Genomic DNA, 20,246 nt, shown 5'->3' on the forward strand with positions numbered 1-20,246 from the left:
ATGTAAAATAGAGATTCTCTCTACTGTCTGAACCTGGCTTTATTAAGCCATTGTAGCAGCTCTTATTTTAAGCATGAATTGCATTTGATTGGTGATATATTTCATAGTTCAAATGTGGGAAACTCAGAGTATTCATTCTAGGTGTTTAACATTCATCCCTGCTGGTTTTCATGGCAATATTCATACTTGGAATACATCTTTCCCTCGCAGGACCTCTCGTGTTGACTGCAGCTATTGGCTGTTCACACCTAGACTGGAGGCTGATCACTATGAAGCTATTTGACTCTTATTTCCAACAGTTACTCTCTTTGTCATATTCTCTATTCATCTTAATTGTCGTAGACTTTAATTTAAATCTATGGTGTATGTGATCTTTCTTCAAACATGTTATATAGCATGATACCTATTTTATATTTTTCAAATATCTAAATCCTTTATGAAAAATCAAATTTCTTAAATCATTTTAAATATTTGATTAATTAAATTAAAAATTAAAAGTGCATGCAATTCTCCTAAACAACTGTTAGGTACTCTGCAATTCTGTAAAGTTACATATTATGGGAATTCTTGGATTTTTTTTAATTAAATGAACAGCATTGCAGAAGTTTCCACTAAGCATTTCTTGTCTATCCATTGGCTCTCTTTGCCCAGAAATTATCATGAATTTATGTGAGATTTTCCATATCGTCACTGTGTATGTAAGTTCTTTAGAGGAGAGATTTTATGACAGCCATGGGCAGATGAGCTAAGGCTTGGGCAAATATACGTAAGCAGGGTTTAGACAGAATTAAGGTCAGAGAGGGAGGTGGAAATATGATGACATGAGAGTCTAAGTAGAAGGGGATAGATTGACAGTGAAGTGAGAGAAAAGTGTGGCCTTGTCTAGAACATTATAGTTGATATTAAGTTCATGCATCAAAAAATTACTAAGCATTTACTATGTTCCAGGCATATATGCCAACAATGGAAACAGAGAGGATAATGCGCACACTGTCCTCAAGATGTTCAAGATCCACTGTGAGACAAAACATTTTTAAACAAATTAGGATGTGCATCTTTTACTGCAAAATGTAGAAGCAAATAACTGAACACACAGTGGGTGAGACTCGTTTTGACTGAAGAGTCTAATAAGATTTCTCAAATGAGTTGGTGAGGCCGTGGGTTTTCATTTCATGGCTTTCTGTACAACAGAAAGTCTAGGTCCTCAATTTCAGGCCAACGAAATTGTATACCCGGTGGCATAGGGACACACAGCTGCCTAGAATTCAGCATCTGTATTCAGGATTGTTCTCAATATACATGAAACAGAAACGGGAGGTTTTTGTCAAATTGTGAAATAGTCTACAATTTATCCTATGAGCAACAGAGAGCTGTCTGGGGGTTACAAGGGAAAGGCCTTTCTGTAGTCTGTATTCGGGAAGGTCAGCCTGGCAGCGCTGTGGCTGAAGGAGTGAAGGAGACAGTGGTAACACACGATGGTTAGAGAGAGAAGACAAGCCTGAGAAACTTCTCTGAGCCATAAGTAATAGCGATGTTTGGATAGGCGAGATGACCTCTTCCTTATAGTGTAGAAAGAACTCTGGTGTAAGATAGAAACTGTAGATTAACAAAATGTATTATCCTTTTCAGCCCTAGAATTTTAAGATTTTATAATCCTCCAAAATGCAATAGAGTGTGCATAGGTTTAAAGTTAGAGCTCTGGATTAAAATCCCACCTTTGCCACTTATTAATATGTAAATTAGGTAAATTCTTTAACCACTTGGAGTCTAGTTCCTCAATTGTAAAATGAGCATAAGCACTGAATCTTGTCGTGAAGACTATGCCTAGTCCAGTGTCTGGGACATGAGAAATGTTTAAGCAAGAGATTCTACGGTCCCTTAAAAAGAAAGCTAAACTAGCCTAGGCCTCATCTTATTGCATTTTGCCTTAAGAGGTCATCACCAATCTTGGACATTTATTGCAAAGCCCTGGGTCTATCCTCCGTTGAGTAAATGCCTCTCTTATCCATCACACTTCCATCACCTGTGACCAGGTGTGTATTTGGATCCTCTCCATATTTTAGCAGCAAACTCTCAGAAATGTTCTCAGGTCCATCTGGCATTAATCCTAGGAAATGACAGATACTTAGATCAAATTATAGAAGATTGAAAATGCCATTTGTTCAGCTATTAAAGCAATGAAGGGACACTTTTGTTAAGAAAAAAAACAATGTTCAGTAAGGTAAAAATCTGTATAAGATAAACATCTTTCTTCTTTGTCCTGGGAGAATAAAAATAGTAGCTCATGTCATCAATATTTGAAGATGCTTTGAAATGTGTTTAAATCAGAAATACAAGGAACATCTGAAATAGTACATTCTTCTCCAATTTATACTTCTAATTCCCCTTATTTAAAATCTTTCTTTCCTAACAGCTGTTGAAACAAAGAACACAAGGTTTGCTTTGACTTAAGAATATTTAAGTGACATATTCATAGTTTCCCTCCAGTCCCCAAATTAACAGTGTTCAGTAAGATGATATTTAAGAAAATATCATTTAAGAAATGATACTGGTGCTACATTTAAGGAAAATGTCATTCTAAATTTTTGTTACAACCTGAGCCAAAATCTCTTTTAGGTGGTCACCTACCTATTCTTACCGAAAACTCCTCAAGGTCAAAGGGAAACACAACAACAACAACAACAACAACAACAACAACAAAATAAAACAAAACAAAACAAAAAAACAATTCTCCATTGTTTCAACTTCCTTTCACTTACAGCTCAGAGAGCAGGTAACGTTTGTTTGAGGTCTGTTTCAGAGCATGACATTAGTGTATATTATAAAGAGAGTGTGTTTTGATAAAATTCTAGGAATTTCTTTCTCAGGGAGGATAGAGCGAATCAGGCTTTGCTTTTTGTCTAACTTCTGCTTTTTGACTCTCCTGATGGTCTCAATATAGGTTTCCTGAAGGTGATTTACAAGAGAAGAGAGAGATGTTATCACTTTTATTCATTGTTCTAGAGCGACTTCTCACATTAATACTCAGCAAGAACTGGGGGGATGTAGGTTGGAGAGGTGACACACAGACATGTTTAGAATCATTCCTTCCTTTGGACCCAGGTCTATTTCTCTGTCTTAGCTCTCTCCCTGCCTGTGAGAAATGTTCAGCAGAAACAAATGTACAGGAGAGCCGAATGTAGCAGACTGAGCGGAGTTTACCCCGGACTCAAGCTGGAGATTTGCTCCACTTCAAGTACCCAATCTGTCATTTCCTATTGAAACCATGTCCTTGTATTCTTTCTTCTTCTGTAAAGGTTGTGACCTGTGCTTCCCATCTCTGTATCCTTTGGGCATAGAACCAGGTCAGGCATGAGGTGGGTACCTGGTAAATATTTATAGATACATGCATCCACCCAGGCATACATGGATAAATGAGTGGTGCCATTTAGAGGATAACACGGCATATATTACTAAGAATTGGTCGTAGTAAAATGATGTTGGTCTTTGCATGCAAATAGGTATTCCAGGAAAGAAGCCATATTGCAACCGTAGCAGTTTTCCACCATTTTCCTCTTGCGTTTTTATTGTTAGTTAGTAATAATAGTAATAAATCATCCTTAAAACATAATGATACCAGATATTAAATAGTACATAATGGGGATCCCTGGGTGGCTCAGTGGTTTGGCGCCTGCCTTTGGCCCAGGGCGTGATCCTGGAGTCCCAGGATCGAGTCCCGCGTCGGGCTCCCTGCATGGAGCCTGCTTCTCCCTCTGCCTGTGTCTCTGCCTCTCTCTGTGTGTCTTTCATGAATAAGTAAATTAAAAAAAATAAATAGTATATAATGAAGACAGAAAGTATCCTCATGACTCCAACCTATTTGAAAATATTTGTACAGAAACAGTACTAAGGATGTTGAAATATAGGTGTTTCTTTGTAATGCTGAAATTCCCTCTTTTGCTACAAATGCTGAGGCTCTGGAGCATTTGGGCTCTGGAGTATCTTTTTGTTAGTGCCAACTGTTACCACCAATCAATAAACATGAAAGAATACTCAGAAGCATTGGAGGATAAAATTGCAAACTCATTGTGCAAACACACAACTAGAAAAATTATTATCTCATACTGGTCTGGTCATTTTTGTGCACGTTTCAAAAATTATTTTTTTTTCCCTAGGGACAGAGAATAAAATTCTGCTACAATGGAAATCACTGTAAGAGGCAAGCCCTTTTGTATTTTCCTTGTAGTTTTCCTCAACCCGTTGAACTGCAAGGCTATTGCCATAATGTCTAAGGGAGCAGAAGGCTCTTAGGACTGCATCTCTGAGATCAGACCATCCCAGGGACTGGTGCAGGCCACTGCATCTGAAATGAGCCCATTTATCTGGAAGTAGGAGACGGAGCAGCAGGAGTACAAGGGCTCAACAGCAACAACAAAGTCTTGTATCTCAGTTAACCAGGACTAGAAGGATTGTCTGTATGGAAGTGGTAGTGTTTCCCAGAGGCAGTCGCATACTATTCAACGTCAGATGTGATTCTTTTCACTACCATCTGTTGATACCATTATCTCCTTAAACCTTGCTCTCTTCCTCTATAATACTGATTGCTACCAAACTTTGCCACACAATGTGTCTATAGGAAGCAGATGAAAGAATAGATTTCATACCATCCACGTTTAGTGAGGTTGAAATCTCGTCCTCCATATGCTATCAGTTAACAATTTCCCTTGTATTTGCTATTCTACAATCTTATTGATGGCACTTAAAAAAATAAACACCTAATTGTTTTTTAAAAGTACTAATCAAATTTTTGTGATATAAAACCATAGTCGAGTGATTTACTTTTCCCATCCTTATCTTGCTACCAGAAGCAGGCAACTCCCCCAACCATTATTTTTTTTAAATTTCATTTAGCTTTTTGTATTGGTATTTACCTCTGTACATTTGAAAAGTATGTGCGTCCCGTTGTCTTCTGACTAATCATATTTAATTTCCTTTTTTTATTTTTTATTATTTTTTATTTTAAAGATTTATTTATTTATTTATTTATTTATTTATTTATTTATTTATGAGAGAGAGAGAGAGAGAGAGAGAGAGAGAGAGAGGCAGAGACACAGGAGGAGGAAGAAGCAGTCTCCATGGAGCCCGACAGGGACTTGATCCTGGGACTCCAGGATCACACCCTGGGCCAATGGCAGGCACTAAACCACTGAGCCACCCAGGGATCCCCTCATTTCCTTTTTTTAGATAAAAATTGAGCTCTTTCCACTCCCGTCCTTTCTCCCTCCTACCAAATAAATTTTGCCTCAATTTTCAGATATTTTTGTTGTTGTTGCTATATCTATGTAAATAGTGCTCATTACTGAGCCAATAAATGTACTATGACTTAATTCTCTTTATATTTGTTTTGCTTATTGATAAAAAAGTCTCATATTTTCTTTTCTCAATTTTCTTTGAAAATCTAAGGAATTTCTACACTTTCCAGGGCTCTTTAAAAACATCTTTCAGGACACCTAGGTGACTCAGTTGGTTAAGCATCTGCCTTGGACTCAGGTCATGATCCTGGGGTCCTGGGATCAAGTGTGGCATCTGACTTCATGCTCAGTGAGGAGTCTGCTTTGCCCTCTCCCTCTGCCCCACCTCTACTCATGTGCTCGCACATGTTCTCTCTTTCTCTCACACATAAATAAATAAAACCTTTAAACCTATTAAAAAATAAAAACAATAAAAATATATTTAAATATAACTCATTTGATTGTCCAAAAGTCAGATAATTTCTTAGTTTTTTTCTTCTTTCCCCTCAAGACCTCCCTCTACACACAGTCTCCTGCTCCAGCCTAGGGTAGTTGCTTCCCAGGCCTGGCCATGAAACTTGGAATCCTCCTCACTTCTATTCAACAATGGACTTCTCGTCAGACATTTCCCCTGTATTTATTTTTCCTCAGTATATTTCTTGATTTTGGAAGAGCATATTCTAAAATAAGTTTCTTGAAAACTGTATAAGACATGTGAAAGAAACATGTTGTGAAGAGTTAAAATGAAGTTTGGTGGGAGGCCATACCTCTGAGAGGACACGATGAAGTATAAATGATGAGGTTCTACAGCTGAAAGCTCCGTGAACTTGAAGAATGCAAAGGGCCTCTCTTAGCACCCAGCACACATTTCTCATTAGATCACAAGGAGGAATGATCAAAAGCCAGTTAGCAGCAGAACCACTCCAGAACCAGAACTCCAATTAGGAGTTCCCATCTCCTAATTAACCATCCAGGCTTTTCCTTGCTGTATATATGTCGTTGTGTGTGCTTGGTAACTTTTGTGTTTCTTTGCAATAAACTGTGGTATTTGCCTCACAGTGACTGATGATTTTACACATGATAGGGAAGAGAATTACAGGAATTGATCAAACTGTACAACTAATAAGTGACTGTGGAGACTTCCAAAGTCACACACACACACCCTACATTTAAATATTCACTGTTTTTAAGAGTCTATTTCTATTCATGAGCTTAAAAAATAAAAATTAGGTAACCAAGGCCACCGTTTTAAATGTTTCATGAGTTTTCCTTTGTTCAAAATTGGTAATAGGAGTAGCAACACTTTATGTTATTACTGCTGAGCCCCAAAAGCTCAGCTTTCTCTAAAGGTCAGCTAGAAATTTTCAAAAGGGCAAAGCTGATTCTACACATGTGGTATCTGTGCAGGAGGATGTCGGCGACGGCTTTCTGAAGTGTTTCCCTCCTTTAAATGAACCAATGTTCAAAGTACCTCAAATTTCTAATCTGTCTCTTTCTTTAACCACACTGAGTTCAATAAAATTTGTTTTACAATTTAAGGTGAATAGTATTGTCCCTATAAAGCTGAAACCTTAGTATAATAGTTATTAGAATTTCCCGAGCAATGTTGAAAGAGTGTGAACATTACCCATTGAAATAAAAATACATTAATGAGGAGAAAATAAACCCAATTTCATTTGTTCAACCACTATATCCTGAATGTCCCTGTGCCCACTGCCCTGTTAACATTCCAGCTACACAAATGAGCAAGCTATCTCCGGTCTTCAAAAGAGGAAATTGCTCACTTACAAAATGAATGGATAAACCGATAACGTAAATGCATTGTGAGAATTATGATCTTTGTTTTATGAAGTACTGTGTGATATGGAACAACCTCCAGAATGAACAACTAGGAAATAAAAACAGGAATAAAGCATATACAGTTTAGTTGGATTAACAAATTAAAGTACAATGACCTAAATGCACTTACTTAGGTTATTTCTCTTGGGTATACAGGAAGCTTTTGAAAGACTGTATCTGGAATATAGATTAAAAAGTTTAAGACAAAAAAAATACATAAAATAAATAAAATAAAAAAGTTTAAGACAATCGATTTACTTTTTATTGTGTATGACTTGTATGCCAACTATTAAAATGGACTATTTGCCCAAGATGAAAGATGGATATTTAGGTAAGTTTTGGGGACCCAAGAAGTCTTTGTAGAACGTGTGCATTTCACACCAATTGTCCCGGATGAAGAAGAACAGGAAGGCAACAAAACATAAGAAGGGGTTTCGAGATAAAGGGGAAAATATGGCACACGTATCCAAGTGGGAAATACCGGTCATGCCTGTTGCCAGGGAATGAGGCAAGTCCTGCTTAGAGCAAGGTGGGAATGGGAAGCAGAGGAGCATGGGGAAGCATTTCAGTACTCAGGTAAGACCTTGCAATTTGTCGTGAAGATGTGAAAAAAAAATCACACGCCTAGAGATGGGTACTCCTCACCAGAGATAATTTCATTGATTAAAAAGAGCAATGAATTTTCCAGGAATTTCACTTTGTAAAAAGTTCTATATGTGGTAATGTCTTTTTTAGGATCAAGAAATATATTATTGGCTTTGTTAGGAGAAGTAGAATAGTTTGACTTCATTTTTAGCAATATGGCAGATGAGATTCTTGAAAACTCAGCCTTACAGGATCTTTAAAATACCGGATAAACAGCAAAAATGTGTTGCATTGGAATTTACAAGAAATTAAGGGCAATTCCCAAGGGCCAAACTTTCAGTAGAAGCTGAAAATCGGAATGGCAAACCGGCATTGACACTTCAACTACCCTGGGGCCATCAGTCAATTCTGAACCAATGAGCCTCAGGGGGAAAATGGAAAAAAACAACAGCAACAACAATGAATCAGATAGGGTCAAGTGTCAAAACTTTAGTGAAAGAAATAAAAATATTTAAGTGTGTGTGTGTATGTGAGTTTATTTGACTCGGAACTCTGGGAATAGAACAACTCTTCCTTGGGAATGCTTTAACTTCAGCCTTTCCCTCAGTCTTACCCATGGGAGAGTATTTATACCACACGTCATGGAGTATCTGGGAAGCAGTACCAGCTTATCATTGCTCCACCTGGCATAGTCATGAGCATCTTAAATAAGCCATATGTTCATGAAAGCCACATTGCCTTATTTCATCATCATATGGAAGAAAAACTCAGAAAGGGGCTGGAAAGGGAAAGAACACACACTTGCTGAGACTATGAGTGGCCACTGAAACCTGGAGATGGAGTGAGATAGCTCAGCCCTGTTGCTACCAGTTTGGTTAATTAACAAGGGGACATGCCAGTCCACCGCATTTGAACAAATTGCCTATGTGACACTAAAATAAGAATGACACCCCCCCCCCCAGTAAATACATGGCTTTTTAAATCAGTTGTATTTAATTACAGTGCCCAGTTCCAAAAAAATTTTTCCTTGCTTAAATCTGGAAGTTTATAAATTTTCTGCTACCTTGTACCTCATGTCTTCAATAAATTCATAATACTGAGACTTTAAGTAGAGGTATAAGTGGCCTCAGAGACTTTGGATTTTTCACATATCAATATATGGTACAAACTGAAATGTGGGAGGAGAAAGAGTGGGCACAGCTGATTTATACTTGAAATAGGTAAACAGCACACATAACATTTGGGATGATGAACACGACAATTTCATTTCCAGATTAAAGATAGGTTGGGGCGCCTGGGTGGCTCCGTTGGTTAAACGTCGGAAGACTGATTTTGGCTCAGGTCATGATCTCAGGGTCCTGGGATTGAGCTCCCTGTTTGCCTCCACTCTCTCCTTCTCCCTCTACCCCATCCCCTCCACCAGGCTTGTGGACACAAATGCACTTTCTCTCTCTCTCTCTAAAATAAATAAATATGTTTAAAAAGGAAAAAAAAAGAGATAGGCTATTTCTGCCTCTGTGCCCTCCTTTTTACTTTTACTTATTTTTATTGTATTCATTTATTTAGGCCTTGTGTTTATAAATGCTGAGGTTCATGTGGTATGATTGTATCCTCCCGTTAGTCATCATCATTGATTTCCCTGCTTTTTCATCAAAAGGTTTTGCACTTAGTGTTAAACCATAACTGCTTCATGTGGGCAATTCCCTATTGTAATTGGCAACGTACTTTTCTTAAGATAGCAAAAGTTGAAAAGCTCCTGAAGACCTGAGGACACCTTATTTAATCAGAGTGTATGAAATATAGGGACCGATAATTTCCCAGGCTACTGCTTTACAAGTTACTATGTTTGTTACTCCCAATCATATGTGTCTCCTGCAGTCAGGGAAGCCGACTACAAAAGGATCTTATACCAATGTTACGTGCCTTATAAAACACGCAAATTTCCCATACATGGGGCTCAATTTCACAACACTGAGATCAGGACCAGAGCTGAAATCAAGAGTCAGACACTTAACTGATTGAGCCAACCAGGTGCCCCTCAAGTCTGTTGTTTTACACATAATCTAAGGTTTGCAAATACACAATATTTTGGTCATGCCTCCATATAGAAATTCAGATTCCAACCATATGTTTGATATCTTTCTGGTATTTTTATCTGGTAAATATCCAAGAAATGAGATCAGGATGCCCAAAAGGTATTCTCACACCTATGTCCATTGTCGTCATTTTCACAATAGCCAAGAGAAAGAAGAACTCAACCCAAGTGCCCATAGATGCATGACTAGATAAACAAAATATGGCATATGCATACAGTGGAATATTAAGCAAGTCTTTTTTTAATCAGTCTTCATAAAAAGGACAATCTGTCACGTGTCACAACATGGACAACTCTTGAGGATGTTATGCTGAATACAATAAACCAGTTCACAAAGAGACAAATACTGTATGATTCCACTTAAATGAAATATCTAGAGTAGTCAAAGTCACGGAAACTGATATTTTCAGTCAAGAATACATTAAGTTCTGAGGTCTTACATGTTGATTTCCTGGCATCATTTTCCTAATTTGGCATTTTCAGGGGAGGAAAAGTAAGAACTCACATTGAATCAGTATCTACTATATGTCATATACTATAGTGAGCAACTGCCGCCACCACCCCCTCACCCGCACACAAAGAAATGTATTTTCACCTCCTGGTTGCGCAACTCAAATCCAATTCCCTTGTCAATTAGCAAGGAAGAAGTAAGCACCATGCCACAAGCCACAGACTAAGGAGAGACAGCCCTAGCTATGAATAGTTCCTGAGTCATGGAGCAAACCTGTAAGAAATTTCTGAACTCTGGGAACCGGATCTAGCCCCATTTAAATAGGACGAGTATATAACATACCCTTTAAAATGGGGCCACTTCTGAGAGTTAAAGATTACCCTAATATAATACTTAGATCTGGAGAAGAGGCGTAAGCCAGGACTGTTCCAGCAAAGTCCAGTGTGTGTTGAGCATGCATATACAATACTATGCCATCCCTCAGAGGGCTTCAGTGTTTGTTCCAATGCCAGTTATTACCTATCCCATTTTGCCAGTTTCCCAGGTCATTTTTATTCCTAAACCTGTGCCCTAGACAAACTTACAAAACTTGTTTACCCGAAGGTCAACGTTTCCTCATGCTCTAAATTATTTTCTATCACAAGGAAAGCAAGCTTGCTTTGAGACAAGGAGCCCCCTCCACCACTGGGGGAGAATGACAAGAATGAAATAGAATATTTCATCTCCTGCATAGAGTCGACAAATTAAAAAAAAAAAAGAGTCAACAAATTAGTTCTAAAGGCATAAGAAAAATCTATGCAGAGCTTCTAAAATCTCAGAGACGGATCCTCCCCCTCCATAGGACGCTTCAATGGAAAGAATGACAAGGCGGCCCCAGATTCCCGATTGTGTCTTTCCCTCTCACAAATGAACACCTCATAACATTAACTCTTAATGATTCTGCTGAGGAAATCTTCTGGTAAGTGCCTCTTTGAGGCTGTCAAGCCAAAACTGTGTTGTTTGCCTTCCCTAAAAAGATCTAAGAAATCGAATGTAAGAGCTGGAATCATCTTCATCCGTCATTTTGACCCCAAACTCCGAGCGCATCTCTCAGGCATCTCTTTGGTTCTGTGCATTTCCCCTCTGTTCCCTGTTTGGCCAATTTCTGTCTGGGACATTAAATAATTTCAGCGTAACAATAATGCTTTCACTTCTGTGAACCCCAAACATATGATCACTAATCAGAGCCATCAATAGCACAAAACGACCAAGCGTTTACATTTTTCAGACATTAAAAAAGAACTCTGAGGTCGTGGATAATTGCTGCAGCATCATCGTGGGAAAACACTGAATTTCTTTGAGAGTTTTAAAATATTGAATGTAGTTTTCAGGGCTTTGTCACTACTTGAAAGTATTTTAGGAAGCAGGCCCTGATTGTCATAACACATTGAGGCCAACGCCTTCTTTTCTAGAGATAAAGCAAGCGAACTTCAGGGAAGGAAGGACACTCACTCCATATCATGGGATCTCTCTACTGTGGATCAGAGTCAGAACAACATTGTGGTTTTTATTTGTATTTCCCTGATGGCCAGTGATGCGGAGCATTTTCTCATGTGCATGTTGGCCATGTCTATGCCTTCCTCTGTGAGATTTCTCTTCATGTCTTTTGCCCATTTCATGATTGGATTGTTTGTTTCTTTGCTGTTGAGTTGGACACCGATAAAAAATAAATTCATTAAAAAAAAAAAAAAAAAAAAAAAACAGACTCAGAACAACAGCCCGGGCAGGCCCGAGCCTTGGCTCACGGCGCTTGTACCAGCGTCCTTGCTCTCATCCTTGTCCTCCTGATGCCTGCCGGTACTCCTGATTTTAATATCACCAGTTTTCTTCTATCTATGCCCTCCTATAATCTCTATTTGAGTCTCATATGGTAATAGTGACCTTCTCTTGCCCTCCGCTTCCTCTGGCCTTAGTTTTTCTATGTGTATAATCTTGGTCTCTTTTTATCCTCTATTTAAAAATGCATTGATATAGTTTAACCTTTGGTAACATGCATATTAAATAGAACAGGCTTAAGAAAATGTCTCTGATCCTTCTTATTCCTCTTTCTCTTTACATAGCCCTACATTCATAAACCATGAATAAAAATTATCGAGGATACTACAAATTTTTTTTTCAAAAGAAACAAAATAGGAGGACAATAGTTTTAAGGCTTACTGTAACACTAAGATGCTGAGGCCTACATATCAAAGACAATAAAACTGAGAGTCACATAGGAGATGTTTCTGGAATACTCCTTGGAATTTGGCAAGAGTCCTCTCGTTGGTCTCTTGACCAGGATCCACTTTCTCTTCTGTTATAGTCCCATTCAACTGATGAACTGATATTCCTAAAAGACAGTGCATCATTTCATTTACCAATCCCGATGTCTTCTGTGACTTCCTATTGCTCAGAGAAGAAAAAAACATATTTATTGACTTTGAGGCCCTTCCCTAATCCGCCTTGTGTCTTTCACCTTTCCACTTTTGCAGCACATGCCTGGCCCCTGACCATAAAACGTATATGATGCTTCAGGGGAGAAAAAGAAATCCTCCAATATACCATGATTCCTTGATGTGCCAATGGTTCTGCACACACTCCCTTCTGTCTCAACTTTGTCCCCTGTTTTTTTGACTAGGAAATTCTTTTCATGCTTTAAGGTCAAGTTCAGACTTTAGAATTCTTACAACGTCTTCTTTGCCTTTGCATTCATCCTTTCTCTAGGCATCTCTTCACTCAAAATATATTATTGTGTGTGTCTATGTGCCAAATCCTTGTTGATATGTCAGAGAGACCATGTTGAAAAGACACGTTTCTCTCCTCTTGGCACTTACACTTTAGAGAAAAAGTAGAAGATTAAACAGTAATAATAAACAGATAATAAGTTTTTAAATAGTAATATGTGCAATGAAAAATAAGAACAGGGCAATGGTGGAAAGTGCCGGGGAAGAGTGAGGAATACCATAAACCTGACTGTTAGGGAGATGACTCTTAGGAAATGATCCTTGAGAGAAGAGCGAAATGAGTAGAGGGAAACAGGTTCAAGTGTGTAAAATAAAATGCAAGGGGCCTAAGTGGAACCAAGCCTGTCCTTTTTGAAAGACAGGTGCCTAAAAACAGAAAGAAAAATGTTTTGGCTAGACCTTGGTAAGCAAATGGAAACTGGAAACCTTGTTGTCAAGGGAGTTAAAAAAATCTATATATCCTCCTCCTTCAGTAGTCTTATAACTATTTTATATAACATTATTAAACCATTTTTCATATTTGTTTTGGTTTGTGTGCTCAAATATCTAAATCCCCCACTAGATTATGAAGCACTTCCACAAGAGTACATCTTATACTTTATCATATTTCTCTCCGCCTAGAAAAGGCCTAAGAAGACACATAGGATGGACAGACCCGTTTACTCATTTATCTATGTTTTTCTTTATTCCTTAATTGTTTATTAAGAGGCTTAATACATAGCAGGAACTATGTAAAGACATGGGCAATGACCTGGTGAACAAAGATTACCACATCCCCTACCTTTATCATAGAGTTCACAGTCTTGTAGGAGATTCATTCATCAGCTAACTACATCGGATGATAAAATATTGAAGCGCAATAAGTACTGTAAAGGAGAGATACCTGTGTTGTAGTTAAGGGATCAGGGAATGCATCCCTGGAGAAGTAGATTCTAAGCTACAATCTGAAGAAAGAACAGGAGCTGATTATCTAAAATCTGGGTTGAAAAAACAGCTTAAGTAAAAAGCTTGATGTGGAGGACAGATTTGAGACAGTAATAGAAAGCTAGCTTTCAGGCCATGCAAAGGATCTTGGCTTTCACTGTAAGAACGATGGGAAATCACTCATTTCACCTCCAGTAACTACTGGAGTTTTTGTTTGTTTGTTTGTTTTTGTTTTTTTTTTTAACTACTGGAGTTTTAATTAATTCAGCTCAGTGAGTATTTTGAAGGTCTATTCTAGGGCTATTTAGTTTGAACGTCCTCACCCTCTGCTACAAGCATGACATGTTTTAAAACATTCTAAAATATACGGCCTTCCTCTGTTGGATTCCTTGTAGGGTAACTCTCCAGCTTCTCCCATCTATAGACTTGTGTCCATGTCGTTCATGTGGCTTTTATTGCCCCCAGAATGCAATGTTATTGCTTGTCTTTGTGCCTTTGAACCTCTGTGCATTTGTGCTGTCACACATGAATGAATTCTTGATGGGAAGAACAATTCCCTGGCTTACAACAAGAGATCAGGCTTCTCTTGAAGGGTCACGTGTGCAGGACTTATGATCTGGGGCTACCAGTGGCAATCTGATATCTCTCTTGCTCATTGAGAAACTGTTATTAGTCTAGATGGGAGATACAAGGCTTTGTGGTATATTTTAGAGGTTTTCCTTCAAAAATAATTTTTTCTTAGTTTTGGTAAAGTAAGTCTACACAGGAAATGGATGATCCTGCCAATCATAACTGACAGTTATGATCCTGCTAGTGTCTTTAAGAACAGGACTCAAGATTTGGAAGACTGTCTATCCGGAGCCCAAAACCACATCTTGCATATAGTTTACACAGGCAGACATACACAGAGCCTCTTAGAAATAATTTAAACGTCTTCTAAGAAAAGGAAAAGATGGAAATGAATCAGGAATAATGTCACCATACTGGGCCCAATGTTCTAGTTTTATTATGACAATAGTCAGAGCTTCTGCACAAGATGTGGTTGTTTTATTGGGCCCTGCTGACCAGTAACTGACAAAACTAGAGAAATGTCCATGGAAAAATATGAGTGAAAAAAGAAGATGCAAAAGAAAGAAAAGTGACAGAATACATCTTTTGACTTTCTCTCTCTAAGCACAGACAAGTTTTTCCTTTGTTAGAAGCTGCACATACATGAAGAATAGAATCCTGCATGGCCTTTGCTTTATTTATTCATTATAATGTGGTTTCACATTTCCGCATTACTGACGTTTGGGGCCAGCTGGTTCGTCGAGTGGCCTTCAGTGCAGGTACAGCAGCAACTCTAACCTCCCCTCAGGAGACACCACCAGCTCCTTTCTGCCCTTGGTGGTAGCAAGCAAAAATGTCACCATCCATTGCCAGAGGGCCCACAGGGAGCATCAGGGAGAACCACAACAATACAAAATGAATTAAGGGTCTAAGGTGGGCAAAGAAGTGTAGTAAATAATTCAACTCCCTATATTCTCTATGCCTTTGTCCATACGTCTATGTATGAAGCACATGAGGTCCTGTATTATGTGTATCATGTAGCTGGGATTCTCACATCACCTCAGTCCTCACAGATCTATGTATATAAACACATATATACACACATATATACATACACACCCACACACATATATATATATATATATATATATTTCAAGACATTTATTTATTTGAGAGAGACAGAGTGAGCAGGAGGAGGGTCAGAGGGAGAGGGACAGAAGCAGACTTCCCCCTACGCGGGGCTCGATCCCAGGACCTTGATCATGACCTGAGCTGAAATCCAATGGCTAACGCTTAATCAACCGAACCACCCAGGTTCGCCTCTCACAGATATTCTTGAAGCGGGTATGATTTCCCACATTCAACTCATGTGGAAACTAAGGATCAAAAGTTTAAATAACTTGTTTAAAATCCATAAACAATTCGAGGTAGAGCCAGGGAAAATACCCCAGTACTTTCCATAAACCGCTGACAAACTGTGAACATTTTGATTAAATATAATCTAATGTGATAGCTAAGTTTGACAACTAAAACTGTGAAAACCACTAATTTATTGCCTTCATTCCATTTCAACTCTAAACACAAAAGTGTCTCATACACATAAAGAGTTGGACATATTCTTAAAGTACTTTCGTGTCAGGTTTCCCTCAGACCCCTCACCGTAACCCTGTGAGCAGCTTAGCAGAGGTCGGTTTGCACATTTTATAGCTGCAATAACTGAATATCAGGGGGATGAACGGCTTATAGAGGGCTTATAGTTTGTATGTGAGAGAAATGGGATCCATCTAATGGATCCTGTATACACACACACACACACACACACACACACACACGTACGTGTGGCTATCATGACAATTACTCATATTAATTTTGAATAATTAAAATTTTTTTGAATAATTAAGTTTATTTCATAGCATTGCAAAATCCCAGCAAAGGAGAATAAATCTTATTTTTCTTCTTCTTTACTCAGTAAAGCCATTAGAACTTACTTACTTAGAACTTAGCACGCATTTTCTTTTAAAATTAGATTTCTCATTTCTTTGATCATAATGAATGGGATATGATTATCTTTGTTTAAATATGAATCACATTGAATGACAACAAATATATACAAACCCTAATCCAGAAGTAAAGATTTTATAGAGAGGCTGGAGGAGTATGGAGAAGTAGCAGAAAAGTGGTGGGATGTTGGATGAAAAAATTTACTAAGAAGACAGTAGGATCTGGTAAGATTGGAAGGTTAATATTGGAAGCCTATGGGAGATACAGATTCTTGGGTGGGATAGGTAAGAGGGACTTCCATGGTTTGGCTCCAGAACCAATCCACTTGGTAATATGGGCCAAAAGAGAATTCAGAAACCAAAGAGGTTAGCAGATGTCCCTTGGAGAGATACAGAAGTATCCAACTGGGAAGAGTCCAGGGAGGCCAACGAGGAGATTCACTGCAGGAGTATAAATGTATGATCAGCATATAGGGAGAAATTAAATAGGGAGAAATTTAATCTAAAACTTTAATTTTTGTCTGTCGATCAAACATTATTCAATATTGGATCTTGGAGTTTAATGAGTACAACTCCTTCACGTTTTAGGGAAGACTGTTCTATAAATGTCAATTGGGTCAAAGCGTTCAATACCATTGTTGAAATCTTGTATATCTTTACTGGTTTTTTATTTATTCTATCAATTATTGAGATAGTATAGAGCTCTCTGACTATAATTGTAAATTTGTCTCTTTCTCTGTGTAGTTATATAATTTTTGATTCATGTATTTGGAGGCTCTATTATTAGGTACATAATAGTTCAGGAAAGAATTGGCTCCTTTATAATTATGAAGTGACTTTCTTTGTCTACCGTAACATGTTTTCTCTGAAATCTACTGCTTTAATATTATGTAATACCACTACTAATGTCTAGCTTCTTAAAATTAGTGTTAACATGGTAAATGATTTTCCATTATTTTAAGTTCATCCTATCTGTGTCTTTATAAAGAGTACGCCCTGATGCCAGTATAGTGCTGGATCTCATTTCTTTAACCCATCGTTATTTGCGATTTGTATTTAATTTGAATTTCACATAATTGGTTTTTACACCTACCAATTTATTACTTGCTCTGTATCTGCATATGGTTCATTTTCTTCTCTTTTTTTGCCTTCTTTTAGATTTATTCAGTATTTTTTGTTTATGATTCTATTTTACCTCTGTTTGGGTGGATTATTAGCAGTCATTCTTCACTTTGTTACTTTAGTTGTCTCTGTAGGGTTTTCAGTATCCATCAAAATCTTCCAAAATCTACCTTCAAATGTTAAATCCTTTCATGTCTAATATAAGAGACTTGCAGTCGTATACTCACATTTTTCTCCTCTAAAAATGTGTGTTCCTCCTATAATTTGTTTCCACATATGGTAATAAAACTCCTCACTAAATTGTTAATATTTTTGTTTAAACAGGCAATTGTCTTCAAATAAACTTAAATGAAAGGAAAAATTCCTTATGCCTTTACCCATGTAGTTATCATTTCCAGTGACCTTTGTTCATTCGTGCAGATGTAGATTTCTAAATGGAACACTTTCCTTTCTGCCTAAACGACGTCTTTATAGACTTCTTATAATGTGGGCCTGTTGGTGATTCATTCTTTCAGGTTTTGTATTTTGGAAAAAGTATTCTTTTTGTCTCTATTTTGATAGATGTTTTTGCTGGGTAAAGAATCCTAAGTTACTAGTTTTGTTCCAGCTCCTTACATCATTCCATGATCCTCTTAGTTGCATTATTTCTGCTGAGGTTTCTGCTGCCATTTTCACTGTGTGTGTGTGTGTGTCCGTGTGCATAATGCATACTTTAAATTTTTTCTATCACTAGTTTTGAGATTTTGATGCTGGTCTGCTTTTGAGTTGTGCTTGGAGTTTATTGAGCTTTCTACATCTGTGAGTTTATATTTTAATCAAGTTTTGAAATTATTCAACCATTTTTTCAAATACGTTTTTCTATATCCTACTCTACTTCCAGAATTATAACTATAAATATATTAGGTCACATGAACTTGTCTTAGAAACGCATTGGCAATTTTTTTTTAAATCGGTTTCTGTTTTTCTCTTTTTTATTTTTATCTATTGCTATGACTTAAAATTCATTACACATTTTTTCTCCTGCAATATCTAATCTTTCATAATTTCAATCCCCTGTATATTTCTACTCAGACACTACAATTTTCCTCTCTAGAAGTTGTTGTTTTTTTTTTGTTTTTGTTTTTTTTTTTTTTTTTTTGTATATCTTCAATGTCTCCACTTATCTTTTGGCTCATATAAAATACAGATATAATAACAATCTTAATGTTCTTTTCTGCTAATATCTGTGTTAATTCTACACCCGTTTCAGCTAAACAGCTAATTTATTCATCTTCTCATTATAGACCATATTTTCCTGCTTTTTTTTTGGCATGCCTGATAATATTTTGTGTACCAAACATTATGAATTTTGGCATGTGGAGTGCTGGATGTTTCTCTGTTCCCAAAAGATATGATGAAGCCTCATTCTTAGATGCAGTTATGGAAACTTGGGGACAAGTTTCAGGGTTTCACTTCTATGATTTCAATGTTCAGTGTGGGGCTATTTCCCTGTGTATTGTGCCCACTGCCCCATGAACCATGAAGATTCTCAGTCAGGCTGTTGGGAACTCTGTAAGTGTCAGGTAGTCTTGACCTTTACCTGGGTGGTCATTTCCCTGGCCTCAGGGTGTTTGTTAGTTTGTTTGTGTTTACTATTGTTGTTTGTTTGTATTTTTTATTTTTCATGCATGCCCTGATACACAATGAAGACCTTTTGCAGGCAGGTTTTTTTCTGTTAATGGCTCTCTCCTCAGTTCCTCTGTCCTGTGAATTTTATCCATCAGTGTATCCCTCATTTTCAACCCTGCCTCTTCAATTCAGGGAGATAGCTGCATGCTGCCTGGGTTTTACTACTTGCACTATAGCCTGGGAATTTTCTCTAGACAATGAGCTAAGCCAGTAATAGGGTTTTCTTTCTTTGCTTGCCAACACTCAGGCCTGGTGCCTTTGTTGTATGATGTCCAATGCCTTAAAAAAAAAATCTTTGTTTCAACTATTTTATTTGTTTTGTGATTATTTCTGTTAAGTCCAGTCCCTGCTATATCATCTTGGTCAGAAGAAGTACTGTCTCACAGTTTCAAGCTCAAATTTTATTACCGCAGCCAGAGCCTGCTACGAACTTTCCTCCCCTACCTTCCCTTCATGTCACCATGCATACCTTCCATATTTTCCTTCATATCCACTTTCCCAATCTATTAGCATGTTTTAATCATTTGCATGCTTTTTCTCTTTTGACTAAACAATTTCATTCATCACAGCATGGGCTCTAGAATCCCAGAAATTATGTGAATGACATATAATAATTGCTCATTAAATATTGGTTGCCTAAATGAATAAATCTCAATTGTGTTATTCTCACTCTTGTTTGTATTTGCCTGTCTCATTATTTAAAATTTAACATTCTAAAATAAATAAATAAATAAATAAATAAATAAATAAATAAATAAAATTTAACATTCTGTGCATGCATTGTCTATTGAGGAACTTTGTTAAGCAGAATATTGGGTTAAGCCAAGAGGTGAACTGCCTTTTACCAGGCCTGTTTGCAAGGAGTCACCCAGCTGGCTGACCTGTATTCAAATATAGGGTACAAAACTGAATATTTGTCCATGGAAAGCCATGGACATTGTATGGGCACCAGTGCCTTGCTGGCACCTTCCTGTGGCACCG

This window comes from Nyctereutes procyonoides, unplaced genomic scaffold, assembly GCF_905146905.1.
Source record: "Nyctereutes procyonoides isolate TBG_1078 unplaced genomic scaffold, NYPRO_anot_genome, whole genome shotgun sequence".
Taxonomy (NCBI): Eukaryota; Metazoa; Chordata; class Mammalia; order Carnivora; family Canidae; genus Nyctereutes; species Nyctereutes procyonoides.